The sequence below is a fragment of the Anser cygnoides genome, chromosome 7, assembly GCF_040182565.1.
Source record: "Anser cygnoides isolate HZ-2024a breed goose chromosome 7, Taihu_goose_T2T_genome, whole genome shotgun sequence".
Classification (NCBI taxonomy): Eukaryota; Metazoa; Chordata; class Aves; order Anseriformes; family Anatidae; genus Anser; species Anser cygnoides.
This window is the reverse complement of record NC_089879.1, coordinates 23441174-23468830: the sequence shown is the minus strand read 5'-3', so window position 1 is coordinate 23468830 and position 27657 is coordinate 23441174. Positions and strand designations below refer to the sequence as shown.

General features: G+C 40.1%; 1 protein-coding gene across 14 annotated transcripts in view; it reads left to right on the top strand.

Moving 5' to 3' along the window:
• Positions 1-27657, top strand: part of PCDH15 (protocadherin related 15) — a 738695-nt gene that overhangs the window by 95168 nt on the left and 615870 nt on the right. For all 14 annotated transcript variants that reach the window (XM_067000244.1, XM_067000234.1, XM_067000238.1 and 11 more), the window contains exon 2: positions 14041-14284. The gene's annotated coding sequence lies outside the window, so the exon portion shown is untranslated. The remainder of the gene's footprint in view (positions 1-14040; positions 14285-27657) is intronic.

The following is a 27657-nucleotide window of genomic DNA, read 5'->3' as shown; positions in this document are numbered from 1 at the left end:
CCTTTTCCATTTTTCTCCTCATGCAGGAAGGATAATACCAATTTGTATCATTTTCACGCAACAGACTATGGAAATTCTGCCTTATTCCTAGGCAAAGCCTGCTTGGGCAATGGGAGGTTTTGGTGTCTTCAGTTACCATTTGACAACACAGACACAGTGAGGAGGGCAGCTCATTTCTGCTGCGCTACGGCCACCTGTCTGTGACCCCCCTGGCACAGGCTCTGCATGAGTACATGGCTTCTGCTGCCGCCCCTGCTTATAAAAGAGCTCAGGCTATGATTGCTCAAGTGCAAACATAAAAAGCTCCACGCTCCCTTCCTTGCTCCCCAGCACGAGGCTGGTTCCAGATGCTGTGCTGGTGTTTCGTTTGGAAATGCACGACTTGAGCTAAGATTAGCTCTGTCCTGGAGCTGAAATATGTCAGTCTGTTCTACCCCACATTCCTATGTGTTCCACAGTTCACACCCTGATGAATTACTCGTGCTGGTAATGTTCTAACATAAATAAATAGCAAAGAACATAAATAAGCAAAGAAGGATCCAATTACCACCTAATTCACAGGAAGGCTGTGTTTCTACTATGGAAATTGCCCTCGGCAAAGGGTAACCGTGATTATTACACATTCCAACAATAGCAAGAAACTCACTGTTCACTTCTAAAAAATAAGCTGTCGTGGCAAAGGAAGTATAGTCACTGAAATGTTTTTAACTTAGGCCTTGTAGCTGGTAACTGAGAGTTGTACGTGGATTTCTGAGCCAGGGAGGCCTGACCTTAGGCTGATAGATGCATGTCCTTCCTTCTTGGCTCTCTCGAGGGTCCTGTCCTTCACTGCTTTGAAAATGTCTGGAAGGGATAAGAAAGTGCTTTTCTTAATGCCTAAAGGAGTGTTGTCCATCAGCTGTGCTGTGTGCCTGTACAGGATTTGCATCCGACACTCCTGAGCCTCTCTAGAAATTGTATCCTTAAAACAAAGTCAGATTTGGGGCTTAGGCTCCGTGTTTGGTGAGATGGACATTGTTTGTTGGTGGAGTAATACTTGCAGAGACTGCTCTCAATTCCCAGATGTTAAATGGGCCGCTAGTGAAGGACCTGCATCACGTGCTTGTCGGGGTATGGCATTAGTGGTTGTTTCAAAGTACGCAGGATAAGCTACATCACTCATCATCTTTCTCAAGCAATTCTAGACCCTAGAGGAGGAAAATACGGATTAAGTAGACCCACACGGCATTTTCTTCTGTGAAGTTAACAGAACTGAGCCAGTTTGACTGATTGTCCAGTTCTTTGCCTGGTTTCTAGTCTGCCTGAAGGTAAAGGTCCCTTAACGGTGGATGGTTTCCAAGTAGATGATGCGTACATTTACTCTGTTATCATCTGGCTTGTGAGCCTTGACTTTCAGACATCACAGTGTGCTCCAGCAGAACTGAGCTTGCATCTATTTTATCCTTCAGAAATACTCAAATGGAGACCTTTAGGGCTGGTGTGGAGGTAATCTCATGAGTGGTAATTCTTCCTGATGTCTAATAATAAAAAGGGATATTTCCTAACAGCTTGGGGTCTCAACCACTGCATTTCTAATGCAGTCTGAGGGACTTGCATGGCCTTGGTGAATGCAGTACCTACTTGTTCCTGCCTCGTGGTGCTTTGTTGCGTGTGTAATGAATGAAACGTGCTGAGAATCCTAGTGACTTTATATTAAATAGTTGTTCTGCTTTTTTTGGAAAATAAATATTCGGATCCCTTCAAACTATAACCCTATAGACCTTGTCATAGAAAAATGAAGTGCAAAATACATTTTAAATGTTTTCTATTGCTTTCTGGTCCTTGTCCGTTCATTTTTCTCCCTTAAAAGGTAGAATCTTCCATTACTATTATTCTAATAGGGTTGTGTTTGTTTTCCTTTGTAGTGGGCAGGAGAAGTAGTGATTTTCGAAATGTTCTATCTTGGTTTGAAGTCTTTATTTTTTAATGCCACCGTGCATTGCTGCAGTTAGTGAAAATGTGCCTTGAATATCACAGGTGCTAGCACAGTCCTTTGCTTTTCACAAGTTAGTTGTGAAAGTAGAGGGAGAAGCACTGGTAGGCGACGTGCTCAGGTTTCTTTCGCCTCGAACACAATGACAATGTTGGCACTAAAATTGAGATTTACAGTTCTCCACAGCTGCGAGGCTACCTTCTTCTTGTATTCTTTCCTGCCTTTTTACTTTAAAATTTCTCAGAAATTTGAACAGGAATAATGGATTTGAATAAATCTGTTAAAGCTGGATTATGAACATAAGTATTTGGTTTAGGAAGAGAAAGTATGCACTTCTGCAGTTTATGTCAATGGACTTTATCGCAAATGCTGTAATTGGGCTCTGAGATGTCAGTTCTTATTCTTCAATAGAAATGTGATGAAAACATTGAATGAAACAGTTTCTTTACTTAACTTCAGCTTTGTTTCCAGCTGCTCTTTTCTTTTGATCACCTCTGAAGACTGTCCCTTCCATGTATTGCTTTCTCAGGTTCACAAAGGGTGTACTTCTCCACTTCCCAGCTGCCTGCCGCAAGATTAGCCCTCTTCTTTATAAAGACCAAGAAAAACAACTCTCCTCACACACTAATACATTTTGGATAATGAAGCTAAATGCTTACAGCCAATTAAATTCATCTGTATTTTCTCTAGTGTTCTTGAGAACAGACTTACGTAGATGTGTGTAATAATAAATATAGAGCAATATCAGCCTGGACTCCAAAGGGGTGTTATTCCATATGAAGTACTGTTGAGTTCATTCCTGCGTTGGAGAATCTGCTCTGAATATCTACATTATCAGAGTTAGTACAGGAAAGAGCTGCAGAAACCGATGATCTTCAGAGAAGAATGAATTGTCCATTTTGTTCAAACAAAAACTGTTTTAACACTCTTTATTTAATGCAGTGGTGTTTTAATACAACTTCTGTCTGGCTAAGTATCTATACATCATGCTATACTAAAGTGCTCTTTAATCTAGTAGATGAAGACATAAGAAAGCCTGGCAAAAGGATTCAATAAAATTCAGATGGCAAAGCCCAGATTTGTAACAGCTTAAAATAGCTCTGAGACAGTTTACAGAAGGATGTTGCTTTCTCCATCAGTGGAAATCTTTAGAAAGGGTGACATTCCCACCTGTAAGGTGCAGTGTGTTGTCTCCACCAACATACTAATTTCTTTGAAATAATTCCTGTGGAGTGTTGGAGTGAGCCGTAGCAGCAATTGTAAGTTGGATCTGTACAGCCTACTTGCACGTGGGATTGTAGATCTGTGTCCAAACAGTGATGTGCAAGGCCCTTCTTAACTTTCCTTTCTTTGTTCCAACTGGGTTTTGGGCTTTCTTGACTCACTCAGGACTGAAGTTATTCCAAAAGAAGGCTGAAAATCTGCTCAGGGTTATAATTTCACAGTTAACCTGGGTAAAGATGGTGCAAAACCTGGGTTGTGTGCTGTCTGTAGTTGCTGTTGAGCAGCCTTTACGTGTTTTTCTCAATCCCCCACTGCACGATTTCCATGCAGGAAGGGAACAATGAGTGCGGCTTGCCTTGTCCTCTGGATTGTTCATGTGAGCTTGCTAAATCTGAAGTCATCATGTTTATTCAGATTTCCTCCTTTTTGCATGACTACATGCTGTTTTCAAGTCTTTGTTACTCAAGCAGTATTTCAGAGCCACCAAGATGCCAACAGGAGCCAGAGCTGCTGCTTTGGTAGTGTGAGGCTGGGACCTGCTGCCAGGTTGGTACTTGAGCGCAGTGAGTGTTTTCTGCCCATCTGCCCTGTGCTTGGGGCATCTTATCTCTGAGTTGTTGTTCTTAGGCACAAACAAGATAAGGAAGCAACTTTCTCTGCAGTTGGTGTTGCAAATACTGTCATCGTTTGGGTCCGAGTGGGAGAAGGGCAGCTAAAGGACGGAGCCACCAGCAGCATTTGATTTGGGATGCTTTTGCCATTTCATTTGGAATAGCGGAAATTTCTGGTTGTCAGTAGTCCTGTAAGACAAGGTTTTGGCAGAATGTTACAAGAACATTGTAATTTTTTTGGTTTATTAAGTAAGGCAAATGGAAAGTGCTTGAGCCCTTGGGTGTGGCCGCAACACCTTAATTGTCTGGTTCTCTGTCACCTGATAGAGCAGCAGTGGCTGGTAACTTTGGCTTTTGGAAGGATGAGACTGAATTAGATCCTTGTTCAAGGAGAAAAGGAAAAGACTGAATTTCCTTGACACAGCTCACATATGAATATAGGACATAATTGCTGGAGTACATGTGGGCCTGGGGAATATGCATGCATTAGTGTTGCAAGCCGAGATTGCATTTTTCAGTATACGCTATTGGGTGAGCTGATTAAATTGTCCTTGGACAATAAGCCATAAAGTTCCTTCAGACAGGAAAGAAAGCTTGTAGGGCAGGCAGAGGAACAGAAAATGTGTGCGTGTGAGAGGCAGGCAGCGTCCACACCAATTTTATATTTAAAAAGCCTGATTCCAAACAATTGTCGTAACCACCTTAAGATCTTAATTAAAGTGCACGGAATTTCAGTTGCCTTTGGAATTTTGCCTCTGTGGTTCTGCACCTCGTGGCAGCCCTTTCTCTGCTCCCCTGGGTCCTGGGACGTGACTTGGCCATGCAGGGGAACGCTGGGCAGCTTTGCACAGAGGTCTGCAGAGGTGCACTGCTGATCGCTGCAAGAAGTGACCGGCTCCTGTTCCTCTGTTCCTCGTGTTCAGTGGGAGGTGAGAAATGGGCTTACAACGCATGGGATGAATGGAATAAAACTTCAGACAGCACATTTGAAAAACTGAGAAAGAAATGCATAATGCGCCCACTTGGTGTAGTGATTCCTTGGGCCAGCAGTCAGGAGAGATGCTTTCTTTTTGGGGAAACAAATGCATGTTTTGAAGGGAGCACTAATAAATTTGCAACTGGTAAATTCCTAGGCTTAGGACATACTTTTTGTAGTACGTTCCCTTCCATCAAGACACTTCAACCAGGATGTCAGAAGGAAAAGTGCAAGGGAAAGAAATGGCACAATTAGCAGTTAATTTAAAGTAACTAAAGTGTATTAGGCCCAGTCAAATGAAGTATTTTATTTTTGTTCCTTGTTGTTTGTAATCTCTTAAGTATGAGTCATTTAAAAGCCAATCTGGCTTGGTACAGTGCGTGCTGTTTTATAGTGTTTTCTCCTTGCCAGCATGAGCGTTTCCTTGTTAATGTCTCGCATCTGTTCTTTGTAATTTAGTGATTATGTGCAGGCCTCTGTGTCCTCCTTGTTTGTTTAGAAAGGACAGTGGGAAGCTTCATTTACATGAGATTGAATCGATGTCTCTGATTTATTAAAGTTTGGGCACCCTGAACTGGTTCTTTGCTGGTCTGTGTAAGTGGATATTTTTAGCCGAAGATGAAAACGTGGACGCCTGGAGAAGATCAGTAATCTGCAGTTAGAATCAGCTGAAAGTTGTAGAATTGTTTGCAAACATATGCTGAGATTTATATTGCTTTCTTATCAGTCATGCTCAGGCTCCTCGCAAGCATCTATGATGTGTTTCTGTTTTAGTGAGTGTTCAGAGAACAAGTTTTAATTCCGTGGGTATCTGCATTCACACAGGCACAGGATATTCATGCCCAAACAAGAACGGTTGCTGTTAAATAAAATCCCACTTATGGCTTGATACTGCTGGCCATTCAGACATTCATATGGAAGGTGGTAGCATCCTGTAATGTAGGTGATAGATTGTGTTTAACAATATGCAATATGAAACAGCAAATGGCCAGAGTCAATCATGTTCAGAGGTAAAAATAAATTATTTACCTATTTTGTAAATGCTTTAAAACCTTCTCTGACACTGAGGTGCTCAAGTACACGATAGGGCAAACACCATCAGGTAACTTAATAATTACGAATGGTTTGACTGGAGCATGTAATGAGCTTTTGGGCATTATAGAGGAAGGTTAGTTATTTATAGTAGAGTAGACCCAAGGAAAATAAATCAGGTTGTGGAGGCGATACTGTGCAATTAAAGTACTGCACAGGACTGGAATCTGATTCTCATCTCTGCAACAGCTAAACCTTGAGCAAATTAATTAGACCTTTGGGCTCAGTCTAGACTAGAATGTAGATGCTGGGCTCTGAGAGCCAGGTATCCTGAAAAGGGGGAACCTGCATAAATGCTCCCTGTCTATTGTTTATCACGTGCTTGTCTGCAAACACATTCACATATACGTTATCTTGTTGTTCCTGATTTGGGGGAAGATGTTCTGCCCAAGGGCTACTAGTGTGAGCAGGGAGTTACAGGCAAGGCTGGTCCAAGTTTGGAGAACATTTTGGGAGCAGAAGCCAGATACAGCAGTTGGCAGAGACCAAAAGGCAGGGCTTGGGCTTGTGGGAGTCGTAGAGCATCAGTGTGGAGCACTGCTGTGACCAAAGAGCCTCTGTCGGGGTCCTGCCGCCCCTGTCAAGTGGTGGAAATGGCCAGTGGAGTCACAGACCAGTTCTCAGTTAGTTCCATCTCCACTGGATGAGGGTTGAGGCTGAACAAGGAAAACTACCAGGCTGAAAGTGATCTTTTCATTTATTTATTTATTTATGGTTCCTTTATACGTGTGAAGCACTGACGTGACATACTCACATACCATGTTGCTTACTCGGCGGTTGCCTCAGCCACAAAGAGTCCGAGGTGGAGGTTTTTTCTCTGCCACTCTTGGATACCACTTGATTTCTGTGCCTTGCCATCATTTATAGGATAAGGTTCTTCGCTTGAAAAGCAGGTACTGTATGGAGGTATGAGTGCTGACCAAGTATGCCATAAAACTTCCTGAGAAAATTCTTATAGCCACCAGCAAGCTCAGGTCGTTGGGTAGCCAGAGACGCAGTTACGGAGGTTTTCTCCCCCTTTCTGGGACACCCCCCACATCCCTTTCTTCATTTTGAACCTTTCTCTGAGGCCTCTCCAGCTCTGACTGTGGGAGGGACAGTGAGCAGCAGGCTGGGATTCCACCCTTCCCATCTCCCTCTGGACTTTACAGACCTCTGCCCCCTCTCTGCTGAGGCATCACTCTCTCCTGCCTGAAAAGCCTGAGCCCTTCCTTCCTCGAACCTTTTATAAGCCTATGATATCTTTTTTGAGATTAGGGACATGAGAATTATGTCTGAGAAATGTGCACTGTATGTTTTATAGTGACAAATTAATTTTCTCTGTTTTGTATTCCTCTTCTAATTATTTCCATTTATATGTGACTGTCAAGGAGTCTGAGCCGATTTTGTCACAGAAGTAATAGTTGCAGCCCCACGTTATTACTCCTGCATGTTGATATTCAGCTCAGAGCCCATCGTTCTGTATGTAAAGCCAGGACCTTCACCCCCTAGGTACGTTACTTCTTTCTGGTGCGTTCCATCTATCACTTTGATTGCCCAGTCACTGAGACATGGAAGGTCCATCTGCAGATCTCTGCAGGTGGTCCTCATCTCTACTTGCCTTACATACCTTAGCATCGTATACAGAGTGTCACCTTCCTCTTTTCACAGCTTAATTAGGAACCTGGTGGACAGCACAGCTCCTGCCTCGTCTCTCTGCAATGCTCCACTGTGAAAACGTGGACTGTTTACTCCAACTTTCTTTCTCCTGTCTTTTAGCCAATCATTTACACATGCAAAGAGACTTTATTTCCCCTAATATTTTCTCAGCTTCCATTAATGGAGGCGTTGCTGTCTTTTGTGGAGGGACTCGGATGGAGGCTTGCTGAAAACTGTCTCATGAGAATACAGGTTTTATATTAGTGATGTAAGATAAAGTTTTACTTTGTGATTATGTCTCTGTCTAAAATACTCATTACACTAGGCATATAATGGCTTTCAGTGTATTGTATTTTAAACTATAACATCTTGATTTCATCATGTTTCTACGTTTTATGATTACAATAAGGATCTTGTAAAATTACTTGCATCTGTACTGTACGTTTCCACTTATAGAGGGGCCATTGGTATCCTCCACTTAGGTACTGTAGTCTGTATGAAAGATTTAATTTTGTTTCCTATCCAAGTCATCACATTAGATATACAGTGCACATACTTCTTCTATTCATGATATTTAATATATTTTGTACCTAAAGTGACATTTAGATACAAAGAATAAATTTACTTGGCTATTTCTCCATATCCTATAAGAGCTACATCAAGAATCACATTTGAAGTACTGACATTTCCAGCAACAATAGCTGTATTGTAAACCCACTGGATATGTTGACAAAATCAAATTTTGTTAGGAAAATAGATATAAAAATTATTTGTAATAAAAGCAGGGAGGGGGACGGGCATTAACAAAGTACTGTCAATCCCACCCACTCAGATGTGATATGAAATCTGGCATTTCTCTGCTGAATTGATATTGTCATAGTTAATACTGGAGAACTGCCAGAAAATTATTTGAAATCTCTTTTTGAATCTGAAATGTGGAGGCACCAGGCAGAGGATTCCCTGAAGACAGCGAGCAGGAAAGCTGTCTGCAGAGCAAACAGAGAAATCATCATTCTTAGCACTAGCATATTTTTAGATTTGCTCAACCTGGTGAACAGACTCAGAATATATCAATTAATCGTACAGTCAGAACTGTTGAGAAACTGTGTGTTTATACCCATGATTAAGAGCTATTTCAATAATCATTATTTTGATTATTGTTTTTCAGTAAAACTCAAATATCATGTCAGAGGTAAAATGTTTTTTTTTTTTTTTTTTTTAGCCAGTTGACTTTGAAGTATCCATGATCTGACTAAACAAAAGTATTAACAAAAATACATATGATAAATGTGGTACTTAGAGAATTAGAAATGCTCAGTTCTTTAAACAGCTCACCCCTCTGTTGTTGCTCTGAGTAAGAAGCGTGGAAGTCAGAGCTGCCACTGAAGGAGAACAACCTCATAAAGAACCATAGCATCCTCACTTCTCCCTGCCTGGCATCTGTGGTACCTCTGCTCGGTTTACCAGTTCAGCTGAGCAATGGGAGGCTGCATGGGACCAGTTTATCCCTTGGAATAACCACAGGAAGCTATTTCTTAATCTTCAGTGTTTTCTGTACTTGTTAGCACTGACAGCGAGACTTGGAGCCTTCAAAGTTTGCTCACAAGTCCTTGATATGTAAGTGGTGTAGAGGTAAATGGCACATGTGTGTGCGTGTTCGTTCTCTCAGGGAATTCCAATATTTATTTTTGTTTCACTGCAGCTTGGAGGAAAACTTTCAGTGCTGCAGGATGTTATAGACAACATTATGCATTATTTTGGCTTGGAAGAGATGCAGTATTTTGGGTTTTGCATTCTTTTCAACTCAGATTTCTTTAATCTTTGCTCAAGGTTAAACTGTTTTCTGAACTATATTCGGAGTATAAAGCATAGTGATAATGTTAAAGTTCTATTTCAAGTAGAATATGGTAAAAACTGGGGAGTTTGACTTCTGGATTTCCACCAAAACTTCACCTGATGTAACTTTGGTGTTTTGTATTATACCTGAAACACAAATCCGTCAGGCAATACATGTAACAAGGAAACAAGAGAGAAGGCTGAATGTACTTACGGTACATTTCATGGTGTCCTTGAAAACTTAATTTGCGCTTGTCGTGATGTTTTTCAGAAGGTCAGGTCACATAACTAACAATTGTACAAATGTATAAAAGCCATCCTGTGTCTCTAATCGTGCTTTTTGCTAAACTTTGGTTTGCTGCTGTTTGCAGGGCAGAAAACGTGGGGCTTGTGAGGCGAGATTTGCAGAAAGCTTTTGCATTGGGTGGCACAAAGGGAAGAGCACTGGTTGTGCTGCCTGGTGGAGGTTTGTGGCAGCACTACTCTTGATGCGAGTTCAGCTGTAAAATGGATGTAGTCACAGTCAATTTTCCTCATTAGGGTATCAAAGCTTATTCTGCAAGGCATTTCAGTGTTCTTCAAATAAATCTTAGAATGTAAAACATGATGCACGGTTGAATTAGATTAAAACAGGAGTGTGTATTTCAGTTGTAGTCTGTGTTGAAAAATGGCTAGTCCTGAAAGTATTTTGCTCCTGCTTTAAATATCTTACTACGCTGACAGTTGTTTTTGGTCCAGAGCAAAACCTCTTTCCTTAGGCATTTAAAGACCATGAAGACCTAGATCATGGAACAGAAGATATGGGCATTATTTGTTCTATCTGGAGGATATGTCTGTGGCATAGACCACTTGAGCAGACATGGGAGCATTTAACTTTTTTATAAGCATTCCCATTGCACCCAGAGGAACAGCATGAGGACTGCAGATCCCGAAGACAGTGGACTGTAGAAAGTTCTGTGCAATGACTTCTAAATGCATCAGCTCATGGGATTATTATTGTCTGATTTAATACCTCCATCAAGGCAACATAAAACCACAATATTTTTTCAGTACTGCTACAGATCTGTAGATGTATGTATTTCAGTACAGCACACAGTGATGTACGCCTTAGTGGCACAGGGAGAGATTGACGATAAGGACTGGAATTAAGTGGCAGCCTACCACTTATTTGCATCCTTATTTCAAGCCAAACGGTCAGACTGAGGCAACAGAGCTCTGTCAATGTCATGCTGATGTCTGCTGTGCTATTTTCTCTGTCCCTCTGGTTTGCCTTTGTAGTGTTTGTATTTTGTCTTATGATATCTTTTGGGTTTGCAATTAAGAAAATAATTACTTTCAAGGGATATCTTTAAAAGCTTACAGTATAGGCCAGGCTTTCCAGGCTGTGTGAGGGCCAGAATTTAAACCCTTGCATCACATACATAGCTTCAAAGGTTATACAATGTGCTTTCAGGAACGCTCAGAACAATTTATTTTCACAAGAGTTTGGAAGTTATGTTATGAAGACTACTTTCACATGTAACAGGCCTCAGAACAGTATTCTGCCTGGAGAGAAAGTGGAAGAAATAGCATAATGGATCTGCTCAGTCTCTGCTGTTGCTGGCTGCTGCTTTCCGTGTTCTCCCTTTCTGGAACCCCCCAGTCCAGCAGCATTATTGTCTTGGCAATTATTGATTAGATTGTTCCAGAGTATACTAGTCCTCTCTGACTATGTGAGCTATATTGATTAAAAAATATAAATCTTTGGTGAATTGCAAAAACATTGCTGTAGTTGCACTGAATGCTACTGTGAGTCAGATATTAATCAAATATATTCTTTTTATATTCTTTGGGGACTTAAATGGCAGTGGCGCAACGCTGAAGAAGAAACCTGTGTCATGGTGGGGAGAAATTGGAAGCTGTAGTTGGTATAAATGGACCGCGTTAGGTAAGAAATCAAGTATGCAGATTTGGCTCACCTCTAAAGGAAAATAGATCATTTGGCGTTTTTCTGTTAATGAAGAATTCTTCATTAAAAAGAAAAAAGACTTGGCGTGAAGGAGATGTATTAGTAACAAGATGCAAGTAGCTTTCTGGGAGGGTTTCCTGCCAGAACATACACTTGAGGTGGAGAACGAATGGGAGACAGAAGAAATGAGCCAGAAAATTCTGCTCCTTGGGAATGTTACTTCTTGCGTAGCTGTTATTCTTTTGGGGGATTTGGATGCCGTCCCCCAGGTTCTCTTTTCGATCCTGTGCTCCTCTCTATATAGCTTTGCTCCATTGTTACAGGCTGCCCCGAGGAGCTGGGGGTGCCCCATCCCTGGCAGTATCCAAGGCCAGGCTGGATGGGGCTGAGGGCAGCCTGGGCTGGGGGCAGGGGGCCCTGCCAGTGCCACGAGGCTTTAATGGGATGAATTGTCTCTACCAGGATAAGGTTGTTCCTTGTACTGTATATTCATGTATCTTTTACATAATAATTGCTCATATTAGAATACTTCTTCCCACAGGAAACATTCTCATTAAAGTACCTCACTTCATCTAAAAGTGATAACTTTTAATTTTTGAACTACATTTTATTTTGTACGCTTTAAGTTAGGTGCTGGGAAACATGCTGTTTGAAGGCCTTGGCAACTCCTATCCTTAAATTTTTGAGTTTTAGTTTGTTTTCGGATGATTTTTGAGATATGTAGCAGTGGTGTAATGTGAGCACTAGCTAAAAGTTACTTTAAAATGGTGCAGAAGAAAAAATGGATTGGAGGGGGAGATTTGGTGGGTGAATATAGGGAAGATGAAAAAAATGTCAAGCAAAAGCTTCAGTGCTGCAGTCTCTCCTCTCTCATACACATGCATACACGCTTGCTGGGAAAACAGAAGGAAATTTTGTCTGCCTATTAATATAAGTAGCAAATGTGTGCAGAACCCAGTGCGCATTGAAAAAGTCGCTTGCTTTTTCATCTTTGCTGAATTAAAGGAGACTTTCAAGTCCTTTTTCTCAGGGAGAATTACTGGAAAGTCTATTTCTCCTAATTGTTTCCCTGCTTGTTTTTCTTCTTACAGGCCAATTTAATAAGGCAGTTTGGTAGACCTGTGATTTGAGAATCATAATTGACTTGATTTTATTCTTCATTTCTATAATGGCTTTCCCTCTCTAATACTCCTTTTCTCCCCAGTCCTTGACATATTTTTAAGAGTTCGTGTTCACCTTGAACTATTTTACTAATGTTAGCACACGAGCAGTGGAAGATTGCCGGTGAGGTGTAGGAACTGTGGGCTAAGTGGTGCTCGTCTGGGGGAAAGGGCCTGTGCAATTTGTGGTGGCTTTCCTTTTTCATAGCACTGATAACAGGAAGAGGAATTGGTGAATTTCTTCTTGCTGGGAAGTGAGTCTTGGAGAGGCAGCTTTTTGGGGAGAGCATCTTTCTCTTTGAGTTGTAAAACGCTTGACACGGAGGTGATACATGCCTGTATATGTACGCACACATTCTGTACAAAGAATTAAAAAAAACAACACGTGTATCAAAGAATTTTTCAAAGTTAGGGATTCAAATACTCAGAAGTTAGAAATTGCTGGATGTACCATTATTTATTTATTTTTTTTCAAAGAGTATTTACTCATTTCTGTGACAAAGAAGTAAAGTCATATTCCTGAGTGTCAACTGAAGGTTTATAGCAGTTTTAGCACATTTGTGATGTAAAACATCTTGGAAGTTGAATACTTGTTTAAGGGAAATATCCTGTGTTGTTAAGGAAGCTCTACTGCTCTGCCCTGCGCCTCTACCAGCAAAACTCCTTGTAGTTTGTGTTCCTAAGGCATGTAATGATGTTTCAGTCACAGAATTGTGTAGATCTCTTTTTCTCTCTCTGTTTAGACCAAGGCTTTTTCTCATTTATCTATGAAAAGAGTGTTGCAAATCGATTTGTTTTTCATTAAGAAAAAATGACTGTAAGAAAAAAATAAGTACATATATATATTGGTGTAATTCCTCCCCAGCCTCTCTCCCTGTTCGTACAGCAGCTCTCTGTTGCTCAGCTCGAGGCTGCCGTGTCCACTGCATGGTGCAGCTCTGAAATTTTCCAGTTGTGTTTTCTGTATTTTGATGTATGCTGTTGGACATCTGTTTAATATCAGTTGGGGTTTATTGAAGAAACACAGGGTTTTAAGCTGTAATTACTGTGTGCTTTTTTTTTGTTCACATCTGAAAAACAGTGTGCTGAGCAGAACTTTAATTCTAGAAAGAAATGTGAGCAGTTTTGTAGCAGGCAGTGTGAAATGTTTAGAAGCAGAGGAGATTTGTTTCAGGTTGTGGGGGCAGGGAAGACAACCAAGTCCTTTATTTGAGCCTTTGAGTATTGATCGTTTTACAAGGCACGTCCCTTGGTATCATTCAGGCTAACAAGTTCTGCGCTCTGTATCCGGCTTACCCTCTGCGATTGCTTATCTGGTATCAGATCCTGCTTTCTCTTCTGTTTTTTCTTTTTTTTTCCCTTTTCTTTTCTGAAGGTTTTCATGCTTGTGTAACAGTTTTTCAGAAGTGACCTGTATTCACAGGGTGTGTTATTTCTTCATTAGCACCTCCAAACTGCTGTGCTTGATCATTGCAGCTTTGTGTGTTTTATTCTCACTCTGGCATCACGATCAAGATCTATGAAGCTGATCACCCTGTGCTGGGTCTGCGTGCCCTGGTTTATTTTGACTTTCTCTTTCACAGAGCTGATGCATTGGCTTCTCAGCAGCTTCGGTGCTACAAGTGACGTGAATACTGTGGAGACAGAGTAGAAGCGAGCAGCTCTGGATAACATCTTGGGTTCCTTTGCACGTACATAGAATAAAGTGCAGCTAGCAAGGCAGAAGACAGGAAGTTACAGAAGAAAAAGATTGCTCAGAAAAGCAGAAAGGATGTAGTACGTTAAGCTGGAGGTTTTTAAGAGACTGTATCCATCCAGGATCGAAAGGTAAGCTTTCCTGCGTTCTTTGATCTATTTTTTTAACTGTTACAGATTCTCAGGGAAGACACTTTTTTAAAAGATTGATTATTTGTCTTTAATATCTATCTTTACAAAAGTTGTCAGGAGAAGCACTCACGCTAATTGGCTGTAGTTTGACCAGTTCGCTTAGAATTTGATTTTAGGGCCATCCCAGTGATTGGATGTCTTTGGACTAAAAATGTCCATGGAGATGACTCTTACCTGACACTACAGTGACAGGAACCGAAGAAGTGTGTAGACTGAACAAAATGCTGGAAAATAGAAGGCAGACTTGAGTAACATAGAAAGGAGCATAGCAGGATCCATGGTAGGAGGCTGAAATCAAACACAGAATAGAAACAAGGAGTAAAAATTTTTGATTTTAAATATTTTTGAAAAAATTATGATTTAAATTTTGGTGAATAAAATCATAGTACTCCTGGTAATCAGAGGTGAGAAAAGACCTATTAAGGAAATGATTCAGACAGAAACAAAGAGTGTGTGGATTGTCATATGTGCATTAGGGTGTTCTCTGTTGTGTTTTAAATGGGGAAATACCTGGTGGTGGAGAGCACAGCCTGCTGAAGGGGAGAGAGAAAAGGGCAGAGAAGCATACCAGATAAAAACAAAGTGTTAGGAATGGTACCATTCAGAAATCTGAACCTATTTCTGTGTTTCACTGGTAAAATAAACTTGTTCTGGAACCACTGAGAAAAGGTAGGTGTTTCATGTTTAAGGATGAAGTAATTTTCTGAATGTGACATCTAAATATGTGCTTGTAAGGTGGCTGCCTGAAAGGCTGCTAATGCTGCTCTGTGGGGAATGTGTGTTATTGAATGTTATACGAGATTTACAGTTTGTGTTCTTGATAATCTCATTAGTACATCCTGAGCTTTATTTGTGGTATGGTCAAAAACTTGATGTAATTAATTCCAGTGCACAAGATCGCTATATTCATATCTATTTCCCTTGCTGATCAATGTGCTTAATTAACTTCAATGCTTTTGATTCTGTCTGGGATATATAAATATATCTGAGGTTGACAGGTTTTTTTTAGAAACAATTGATAACATGAAGGCAGACTCTTTTTTAATGAAAAGTAATCTTTTAGCACACTCACAAGTATTATTCCGAGTTTTGTCCAATGAACATGTTCAGTCTTGCTTATAGGCAAGAGAAACACTGTGCATATTTTATGATTGTACTTTGTGCTTTCAGTTACAAAGGGTAGTAAAACAACATGTTAGTGGAAAACCGTGACTGATTTGTGGCAGGTGTAGAGCAGCAACACTTCAGCATCATGAATTAGTGAGAGCTTGTATATAAAATTTAACAAGTTGATCCGGTTGTCTGCCAGGTTCACATTCTAGGTATTACTTGGGCAATAAATTCCTTTACTTTTTGGATGAAACACAATTAATATTTTCCATTTAAGATAATTCTGCAAAGACTGTCTAGAATAAATCTAAATTATAATCTCTTGGGCAAAATTTCAAACCTCACAGAATTCTGAGAAGGTATTAAGGTTTTTTTTTAATTCCATTTTTCCTATTATAAGTTGAAATTTATAATTTCCTTTTATAAGTTGAAATTTAAGGCAGAACATTCAGAAATGGCAAACTTATATATATGTATATATATATATATAAAAGTTAGCCATTTCTGAATATATATACATATATATATATGTTTTGTTAGACATTAAGTATCAACAATTTCTAAAATATGAACCATCTCAGTCAATTTAACAGGTTGTTCTGTATTCTTTTACAAAGAGGCGGCCATTCTCACAAGCTTCTGTAAAAAACAAACAACAAACAAAACACAACAACAAGAACTTTATCAGAATTATTTTGTCACCAGTTGCTCAGTTTGGTATTCTGCTGTCTTAATTTGTAGATAATAAATAGCAGATCTGTTCAGGCAATCAAAACCAGGGAGTCAAGGGAGAGTGCTCGAGTCTTCAGAAGTGTGTTTTAGGAGCTGGGACTCAACTTCCCAGAATTTGCATTTGTAGGCAGCATGTCCATAACTGATACCACTCTGAATGCTTTATTGAGAGAGGAGGTCTTAGTCCATAGCTGGCAACTGAGAGCAAAGAGATAAGAAATCATGTCTTAGCAGTTGTATCTTCCTCTATAAATTACGTTTTTTTTTTTTTTTTTTTTTTTTTTGTTTTTGTTTTTTTTTTCAGGTCCTTTCTGTCGTTATTATGTGGGTGTTCGAAGGGTGGTGACCCCCTTTACGTTCTGTATTTTTTTTAGTCAAAAATACTTTATCAATCTTTTGCTCTTACCATTTAAAATTAACTTCTTGTTCTAGCTATGAAAAAAAAAAAAAAAAAGGAAAAAAGCCTGATTTGTCATTTGTCACCCCATGTCACCCCAACTTCCTACCCAGCTATGCAGGAGATTTTCTGTGAATTTTAACTCATTTCAGCCAGTTGTATTTTCAGTCAGAAAAAAACTTTTTTATTGTGCCATGCTTAACCTTATTGTTTTCAAATTCCAGATGGATCGCAGTGTTGCATTATCTGTAGTTAGTACTTGTGCTGCAAGGGAGGTTTCTAGGTGGAATTATACGCAGCAAATTCCATTTTCACCCTTCTCATAACTTGAAGTTCTTTCACCTGCTCTTTATGTTTGCGTTTATATTGTAGTTCAACAACAGTTTCAAGTTAGCATCTGTCATGGATAAATGAAGCTCGTGTTTCATTGGTGGGAAAACTTGGTGCTGACTTGGTGCATTACAGGCCTGTCATTTCTAGAGTGACTTGGATAAATTGTCATTGTAGTGATGGCAGAAATACTGAAACTCAAATGTAACAAAATGTTTGACCTATGGTTGCTTTTTTTTTGATTTTATACCTCCGTTGTGTTAGTGGATACTGAGAGCTCTCTTGCTCTCTTCCTGGCTCTAATTGCAAGCTACAGTTGGCAAATATTTCCTGTTACTGTATTTATAGATAAAGACGACAGTGTGGAGCAGGCTCCAGCTGGACGCTCAAGTGTCTGGCTTTGTCCTCAGGTAACACTTCCACAAGATGTGTGCTCCAAGAAGTGCCTCTCCTGTCCACCACAGTCTGGCTCAGCTGTGGGGTGGGTAGCAAAGTGGATAGTTGTGTGGTTATGTTGTTTAATGTTACTTTCATTATTTTTCATTAGTTTCCACATACTTTTTAAGCTCAGGTGCACTCTACCAAATGTAATAAATGTACTCCAAAACTCACTCTCTTGTTCCTCCATCCCCCAAACTAAAGCCACTGCTTACACTCGGAGGCAGAAACTGCAGCAGAATTAGGCTTTTCCTGCTTATCAGGCATGGAATGATATCACAGCTGGAGATGGCTGCCCAATGAATTGCAACCTCTAATTAAAAATAATAAATAAAAATCTAGGCTTGAAGTATGTAGCTTAATCTCTAATTCTGTTGTGTTATAAAAACCTGTATTGGAGAAAGCATCCCCAGAATTATAGCGATAAGTGTGTTTAGAGCTGCATCTCCTGGCATATAGATCACATCCATCACATCATTTTTTAAATCTTCCCTCTCCAAAGCTGGCAACCACTTTAAATTTACTTACAGATTTCCTGGAAACTTCTTATTTCTTAGCAGCGGCACCTATGCTGACGTCCGCAGGCTTGATTTGAATCTATAAATGTAATGAGTATTAAGATTAATTCTGCCAGCACTCCAGAAGCTTTTGGCAGTTACATTAAACTTTCAAATTTCATATAAATGTCTCAAGCAAATGTATTTAGTGGATCCTATTTATTGCTCCCTTAGATAATATAAGAATATAATAAAAATCTGCTTCAGAAAAAGGGAGGGGTGGTGAAAGAGCTGGTGACCAGAGCCACTCAACCCAAAATTATATGATTAGCTAAACACTGCCAGGTGTGGATTGATTATAATTTGCTTCATTGAGAAAGGGAACATTCATTTAATGAAGTCACGTTAGGGGAGGGAAAGTATATTTTGGTCATTTTGTGTATGGAAAAAAAGGCGTTACCTTTTCTCTAAGGAAGCTTGCTGTATGGCACATTTAAAAAAAAATGTAGTAAGGTATAACCAGATAAGACAGCATTATAAAAACAGATAGAGACTTCATCTTTCAGCTATTTGAAAGATTGTTTTGTGTTGCAGACAGCTGAAAATTAGCAACTGTTACCCAGTCTGAAACAGCCAGTGTTGGTAGAGTCTCAGCAACTCAGTCTTTATGGTGGTAATTTTTAAGTCCACTGTTTTTTCATGAGTTGTACTGTGAAAGGTGAGAAAAGTAGGTCTTTCTGAGGTGATATACATACATACATATATATATATATGTATACGTGCATCCATGCTCACAAGTGTACACGCGGATGAGTTGTTTTGACGATATGGTCCTTTTGCATATGTAAAATTAATGGGCAGCAGGAAACGTTACATCCTGCTTTTATTTAAGCAGATGTAATGTTTAAATAATGGATTTAGCATGTTATTCTGCATGAAAAGAGATTAGATGCTGATTGCTGTGAAGTTTCCAGTCTCCTGTATGATATCTAAAATATCAAAACCAAATGTTTGTTCTGTTGTCCTGGAATAAGGCTCTTTCTGGAGGAGAGACAATGATTTACACATTTTTATCAACAGAAGAAATGTTGCATTTAGCACAAGAAAACTGTTACGGAAAGAGGCTGACTGTATTAACTGATGGTAATCGTGCGCGCTGTGACCTGGCCTGCCATGAAGGGATTTCCTTGTTTTCCTTTGAATGGCACTTCTTATCATGCGAGGCATGAAAGTTAAAACGTAGAACTGAAAACAGCTCAAGAGGTTTGGTAATCAAAAAGTTGGATTGTGATGGAATATGCAATGACAAAACTGCCTGTGTAATGTTGGTTTATAACCACTGTTCAATAAACCGGGTAGTCCAAGTATATTTTTCGACTTGAAAGTAATCTGAGGTTCAGTGTTTATTGCCTGTCAATTTATGTTGGTGTAATCACACACACTTACATGCATGTGTTGTCTGTGTACATAGATACATATATGATACAATCACAGGGTCACAGCACAGTTTGGGTTGGAAGGGCCCTTAAAGCTCCCCCAGCCCCATCCAGCCTGGCCTTGGGCACTGCCAGGGATGGGGCACACAGCTCCTCGGGCAGCCTGGGACAGGGCCTCACTGCCCTCAGAGGGAAGGATATCTTCCTAATGTCTAACCTAACCCTCCCCTCTTTTAGTTTAAAGCCATTCCCCCTTGTCCTATCCCTACACCCCCTGACACAGAGTCCCTCCCCAGCTGTCCTGCAGCCCCCTTTAGGCACTGGCAGGAAGGGGAGGGCAACCTGATGGCCCTTGATTTTGTTTGCTTAGTTTTGGCTTATTTCAAGGCAGAGAAGTTTTTGTGGAAGTCAATATATCATGAAGATTTATAAATCTTTCTGAAGTTGCCCAAACAGATTAGAAAACATTTCTTCTTGGTCCCTTATGGCCTGTAAAAGGCTAACAAATGTAGTAGCATACACCTTTTGCAGACACTACAGGTCATCCATAGTGGTGTGTTTTTTTCTAATTCAAAGTCAGTAGGTGTTAAGTGATAAAAATTAGGTTAAAAAAAATCCCTCAAAAGCAACGTGCCCTAAGCTTATGGAGTGACATGTTTTGTAATTTGTGAAACATTTTACATGTAAGCTTTGAACTGTATGTGATGGCTCTCAGAAGTAATCAAAGCGTTCTGCAAGGATATCCATTAGCGAACTTCCTGAGAAAATGAGTAACTCCCTTCTTTGCTGATTTAGGGTAAAATGTACAAAAAATCTTGCTTCGGAAGACTTTCAGAGACTAAACACAATATTTTAATGTTGTAGAGCACAGTCATACAGCTTTACCAGGTGTCGTTTAGTGTATTTGTCCCTGTGAGGACTACTGGCTGTATGGATCCTCTTGTTTGAGATGGCTGATGGGCAGCAGGTGGTGGTAGTTGTTGAGAAGGGTCTTGTGTATCAAGACCCTTTGGCCAAAATCCTCACCAGTGTGTTTTAAAGAAACTAGGCAGCTGGAACTTCAAAGGGGAAATCCTTGTGCAGACAAATAATTGATTAGTTACAAGGACAAGGATTGAGAGTATACGGTCAGTTCTTGGAGATGAAGGAATTCACCACTGGCATACCACCAGGATCTCTGATGTTCATTATAGGAACATTAAATGACCTAGAAAAAACATTTGCGTATGGGATCAGAAAATTTACTGATGCTAGTGAGTTGTTTAGGGGGTACTAAAGATACGAGCTGGCAAGGAGGAGCTGGAGAAGACCTTATGAAAGTGACTGTCATTGAAATGACAGATTAAATTGTATAAATAAATGGAAAGGATGTCCATGGGGAGAAAAATAATTCTGCCTTCATCTCTGAATTGATTGTTACCATTTGGGAACAAGAGTTTGAAGTTACAGTGGATAGTTCCATAAAAAATATCCAGTCAGTATTTATCAGCAGTGAAACATCAACTTAAATGTTAGGAATTATTCAAGGGGAGTTGAGAGCAGGACAGAGCATCGCTGCCAGTTGATATACCGATGTCACCCTTTCATTGAATGCTGTGTGCCATGCTTGTCCGCTGCAGTGTGTGTGGGTGGAAACAGCCGGGAGAACGGCAATAAGCCAACCAGAAGTGTGCAAGATCTTTTGTCTGAGAGATGTGTCATCAGGGTGGGACACTTTGAGCTGGGAAACACAACGGTGATTTGCTGGTAATGTGTTAAAAGTCAATCAATAAATTTTACAAGCTTCATGAGGAGGGTTGGTAGGAATCAGTTACTGATGGCTGCTTAGAGATTAAGAACTGGGTGACCTCAGGTGAAGCTTGCAGGAGACGGGGCTCAATGCAAACAGGAGAGGTGGATCTTCACCCCACTGGAGTTTTGGGGATACTGTGGGTGCTGGAAGTTCACACAGACTGAAGGAACGAGTAGGGGTGGTTTTGAGCAGAAATCCATTCGAAGTTGGTGAGTAACTGAGTGGGAAATAGCTTGAGGCATGCCTGATGAGGAAATGGTTGAACACAGAGAAATCTTCAAGGGGATTTTCTTTGTTGGTGTTCCTCTCCCCTGGCTTGTGCTTTCCACAAGACCAGAGGTGAGGTACTGGCCCAGCTCTTCACACGGGTCCAGCACGGCCCTTTTCATTTTTGGTATTATGCTGGCTATTGCCGTAGGATCTGCCTGAGTAGCAGGAGGGCAAACATTTCTTGAAGCCCATTAGGAATCTCAGCAGGAAGTACATGTGTATGTTTTTTTAAATAAATTCCTTAAAAGATGGATTGGCATGTAATATTTTTTTGGTGTGACAGCTTAAATAGGATGAGCTAACTAGATGATTCAAGATCCATGGATGAAGGCTTAAGATACAATTATCTTTTCTACCTATTTTGCAGTTTATTAAAAAAAAAGTTTTGATTGATGTGGATTCTTACCTCTGTGCATATTCACTATAGCCATATGTCTGAAGAAGAGTGCTTGCTGCCTTCCTTGTGTTTATCCTAAATGTCAGGCTGGTGTTTGCAGTTTGACATATACCTGAAGGTAATCTGAAGCTTACAGAGGTAGATTGATTCTCCTGAACAACAGGGAAGTCGCTCTCATTTAGAAAATGTCATTTATCTTATTTAGACTTGTAGAATCAGGATTATGCTCTGTTGTTTGACATTAAAAAAACCAACCAAAAAAAAAAAACCCATACAACACAAAACTACCACCACCAACAACCCCAAAAACCAGGATTGCTTACTCCTTAGAGGTTAAACTTCTGCATTGCTGGATGAATTAATCTTGTTGATAACTTCATACCACATTACTGATATGACATTGTGGTTAAGTGAAACAATAAACCCTTCACTGGTGTTAGTGTCAGCTGTTTGCAAATTGCCTTTTGGGTGGTGTTGTTTGGAAGTGCTGTGTGTTGGAGGAAACAAACCCTTCATTCTCTGCTCTGCTCCCTTCTGTGAACTGAGCAGTCTGTTCTTTGAGAGTTTTGGCAGGGGGCTGGCTGGCCACATACACTGCCCACAAATGTAGAAAGGACAGGTTTGCATGGCAAAGTTTCCGGAGAGAAAACATCCCTTATTACAGGCATTTTTAGATGTTGCCATCCATGATTTTTGCTTCTAGGTAGGTTGCTAAATCTTGTCTTTCCAGCCCTTTTCTTACAGAAACTTTTTTTAGTATAGAAAACATTTTTTTTTTCCAATGGAAAATGTTGAGAAGGCATTTCAAATCTATTTGGTAAATTGATTTATTGTAAATTGATCAATTTTTTTTGTAAATTGATTGAAACGACCTGCATCAGATTGTTTTTCCAACTCATCCCAGAAATTGTGAATTCTGTACATTGTTGCAGGTGCTGAGAATCTGAATCTTTTTCTAGGGGCTTATATCAAGGACTGTGTTCCCTTCAAGCTGCTGGGTGCATGGTGCCTAGGAGGAAGGGTGCCAAGCCGTGGTTACGGCTGCCACGGAGGGCACTGCATCCATGGAGGGATGCGCGGCACAGCGAGGCTTCATGCAGGTGCACTGGGAAGGTTTTTGCTTTTTCTTAACCTTCAACTTCTGTGGTGCTGATGGGCCTAAGTATCATCTCGTCAGAAGTTTTTGAGCCGTTTATTATATTTAGAAGGAAGCAGATGCGTTTCAAATTGGTTTAGTTTCAGAGCCAGTCTTTCCTTCCCAGCCTGAGGGGTGGGAAGCCTCACAGTAAATGTTTCGGGGCAATTTGGGATGAAATCTTTGTGCCAGGGCATACTCTTGGCCCAGTTTAGCATTGGCACACCCATATCACCACTTCCGTTTCCTTAAGGAAATAAAAGGAATAGAAAACATTTAAAATATACTTAATTCTGTAAATAAGGCAATTTAACTGTATACCTCAGAGCTCTCGTAGTGTACCAGAAAGATGGTTCAATGCCTGCTTAAGGTGGGACATTTTTTCCCCTGCATTTCAATGGAAGCAGAATGTCAGCATTAGAAATATCTAGAATGTGCAATAAGGGCATAAATCCCGTTGCTGTCCTTACAGCTTTCCTGCTGTATTGCCAAGAAGAACAGATACATTTCTTGCATGGGAATATTTAACCGAGAGATGGTATCAAATGCTTCAGAAATGTGCATCAGTGCCGATTCTGAATGCTGTGTTTCAGTCAGTTGGTGTAGTGTTGTGCTGTGAAAAAAGGGCTTTTATTTCCAAAGGGCCTGTATCAGTAAATATTGTGTTACAACTTTCCAAAGACAAATTAGCCATTAAAATCATTCTGAATAAGAACACTCCTGTACGTGGTTCTGTTTGTTTAGCAAAGCTCTATTTCACAAGCAGGGTGAAATGGAAAGCCTTCGTTCTGAAAAACCTTTGAGGCCTTTTTAAGATTCCTTGTCTGATTGGATAAGGACTATATGTTTGATGTCTCTTCATTCATATACAGCAAGTGTCTGTTCCCTGATCTTGTACAAACCTCTGACTTTGAGAACATCAACCTAAATCTCTTTGTCACTTCACTTTGGGGAGAAAAGAAGGTGAGGGAGCCGAGTTTGCTGCATGTAACCTTCATTGTCTGATAAAAAGCTTGTACCCAGACATAGCTTTAGTTACAGGCTGTCAGTCTGTGTGTTTTAAAAGACAGCCCCCCCACCGAAGGCTGCTCCTTTAAAAGTGAGACAATAGGTCACTCATATTTGAGAAATCTTTTTTTTTTTTTTTTTAATTTGTCTTGAATTTCTTGTTACTTACAAAATTCTAGGACTTCAATAGGCCTGTGGCGGAGAGGTCAGAGTTCCTAACCAAGCCAAGAAACATGCTGGGTCACCTGCAGACTGAGGGACAGTTGCCATCTTCTTGAGCCTTGGAGTTGGCTCAGTAGTCCAGGAGTCACATATGCATGCCTCCCCATGGGATCAAATTTGGAAATGAGAAGCATTGCATAAAAGGATGAGGCAGGAAAATGAAACGGTCCTAAATTGCTTTTATATGTGTAAAATACGTGCAGGTGATTGACTGGTTTCTTGTGGGCCAGCTGTAATGCCTATTGTATGTCCATTGATAACTTCTGCTTAGTTGTTGGAGAGCTGGACAAGGGTGTGAAAGGCTGGTAAGTGGGTAAACTTAGAAATTCAACTTGTTAGTGTGTTATCACAAAGCATTATTATATTACTCGTCCATAATTGATCACAAGTACAAACACAGATTTCTTATTTCCCAGTCCATGCCTCCTCAACATGGGATGTGCTTGAATTGAGGTTAGACCGCTGCTTCCTGTTCCCAGCTCAGCCATAAACTTTGTTTTCTAATGAACAGTTTTCTCAGATATCCGTGGTGTCTCAGTCTTCTGTAAAATGGGAAGAACGGGTTTTTATTTAATGGTATTGCTGTCGATGTAGATAGAAGTTATACAATTCTGTGGTACATTCTTTTCTTTTAATGATAAGAATTGAAGAAGAAAATGTTATTTAATGAATGTGTTAGATTCTGGCAGTGCAGGAGCAGTACAAGGTGGTGGATGCCTCCTTTCTTATGTTTTGAGCCTGAATTCCAGTTTGCGAAGAGCCATTAGTTAGTATTCATGTGTATGTGTATATACATGTTTCGCATTAGATAGGGCTTACGTCTTGTCAATCTTTTTTGCATTTCTACAGTTGATTTCTCTAAGCATATTTCTCTAGCATATTCAGGTCTGATGCTGTCGGCAAGAAAGCAGTACACAAAATCCTTTCTATTACCTCTGTCCATGCAAGAAAAATATACGCTAGTGCCAACGACAATGATTCCCGGTATCCTACAAAAAGTAGAATACAGTTAGGAGTAATAAATAAACAGGTAATAACAACCTCAGAAATCTTTTGTGGTTTGTTACCTTTGTATTTATACCAGAATTGTCGCTTTATTGTGATATCTGTGGTTGTGCACAGCTTCACAGTATACAGGCAAAAAGATTCAGGTACAGAAGGAACTTTGTGATGTACAGTTCGTAACTATAGGCTTGAATTTAAAAGAGGTTTTGCAGTAACTTACTGCTTCTGTTTCTTTTTCCTTCTGTGTTGAGTCCGTGTCCAAGAGAAGTCTCATTTTGTCTGTCACAAATGTGGCTGTCACATTTGGAAAGTTTTGTGGACAGTGCTGTGGTAGTGAGACCCTTTTGTGCTTTGCTCACACTAGGCTCTGCTCCATGAGGCGATAGATGCAAAGCTTGTATTTTATGAGAAAAGGTGACCTTTCATATACACAGACAAAGTACCTTAAAGGCAAGAACCTGTAGGTTTGGACCTATTTTTAGAGGAGGATATTGTGGTAAGAAGAGGGAAAATAGTAATAGTGGTGCGGGGAAAAAAAGTGGAAACATATGATTTGCGTTGTTGGGACTAGTCATGAACTGCTACACATAGGAGAATCTGCAAGTACTTAGCATGCTGTAGTATCTTTTAGAGATGGATGGTTTTAGAGACTACACAATTTCATGTTTAAATTGGAAAATAAAGCAGTGGAGAGGTCAGAGAGAACACAAACGTGTACATTGTCATGCCCTGTAGCACTAAGGCACATCCACAGGTGGGATGAAACCATCACCATAGCTAAAGCGGGGCAGGGGATTAACTTTGACCCTGGTTCATACCCCTGTTAATAAAAGGGGACACTGTGGCTCTCTAATATGCTGTTCAGAAGTTTCCTTCCTTAAAACTGTAACACACCACGCAGCATACAGCACTGAGTATGGAGGTATTGCTATGAAAAGAACAAACCTTAGATTGTCCCTGCCAAATTTCTTTAGGGTTTTAGAAGTCTAGGTTGCATCACATGCCAGTTCTGTGGGGTTAATCGGTAAATACAGTCCAGTCTGCAGTACTTTCCCTGATGATTTCCTGTTGATATTAGTGCCAATTTCTTTTTACTATTGGCCTAGTTAATACTTCAGTTGCTTCTGGGTCAGATGTGCTGATTGCCAAGGTCATGATTTTTATCAGAAGTCCAGAAGTAATGGGAATTTCATAGCAATTTTCATCACTTTTTTTTTTTTACTGAAGTGATTTTTTTTTTGATTTCTTTATTGCTGTCATCAAGACAATGTATATTCTGACATCTATTTTAGACCAAGTAAATGACATCTTTATAATCATCAAAGGTGGTTATGGGCACATTAATTTTTCAGTGAACAGTCCAAAAAGATGAAGTGAGGGCATGCAACCATGCCAGATTTCTTCTGGTACCCAACCAATTCTGCTTGCATTCCTTTACGTTGACGTGCTGTTACAAATGAAATCCTTGGTTAATGAAATGAACTGGAATACCCAATTTATAAAAATACTCAACCAGAGTTTGCACATTACAGATAAGGCATACAGATTTGATTCATTCTCTAGCCTGCACTGATTCACTGAAAATTACTTAAAATACACAGGCCTGTATTCTCAGGGGGTATATGTTTCTAGCCTGCATGACTCCTAAGGCAGACTGTTTCAAACCCTGGAAATACACAGAACAGGAACTTGCAAGTGTGTTTACATGTAAAACATAACGTTGGGCTGAGCATTGGGTTTGTCCTTTCTCCCATGAGAAACTTCTGCCCAAACCAGATTTTTCTAGTCTTAGCCTGGTTGCTTCTTTCTGTCCTTCTGACTGTCTTTTATTTCTGTCAGTTCAGATGATATAAATTTCAATTTATTTCAATTATGATGATATAAATCATCAGCAGTTGGCAGCCTTACCTTTATTTAAGGTCACAATCACTTGGTATTTGTATCATTCAAATTCCTGGTTATTTTCATGGCTAGCCATTAGAATTTTCTGTTTCTTTCAATTTACCTTACTTGTTTGTTTTGAAAGTTTCAATATAAAAGGAATAAATAAGACATGTTTTAATATTCTAATGAATGTAACGTGCTTGAGCATAATTTTAGTGCATTACAGGCTGGGATGGCTTCAGCTTTAAAGGTAGAATTTAGTATGCAAGCATTTTTGCGTATGGTGCATGGGCATGTGTGCTTAAACAATCATTTATGACTCAGTTAAATCTGAATTAACCTAAACAAAGAAAGAAAGTATTAAAACTTCAGTAAAAGTGTTACTTCAAAAAAATAAAAAATAAAATCTGCGTATGTGTTCATGTTTAGGTGCTTCAGCTGGGATCATTGCCATGGAATGGGCAGGGCCCGCTGCCCCCAGCCCCATCCAGCCTGGCCTTGGGCACTGCCAGGGATGGGGCACCCACAGCTCCTCTGGGCAGCCTGGGACAGGGCCTCACCGCCCTCAGAGGGAAGGATATCTTCCTCATATCTAATGTAAATCTCCCCTGTTATAGTTTATAACCATCACCCCTTTTCCTATCCCTACACCCCCTGACA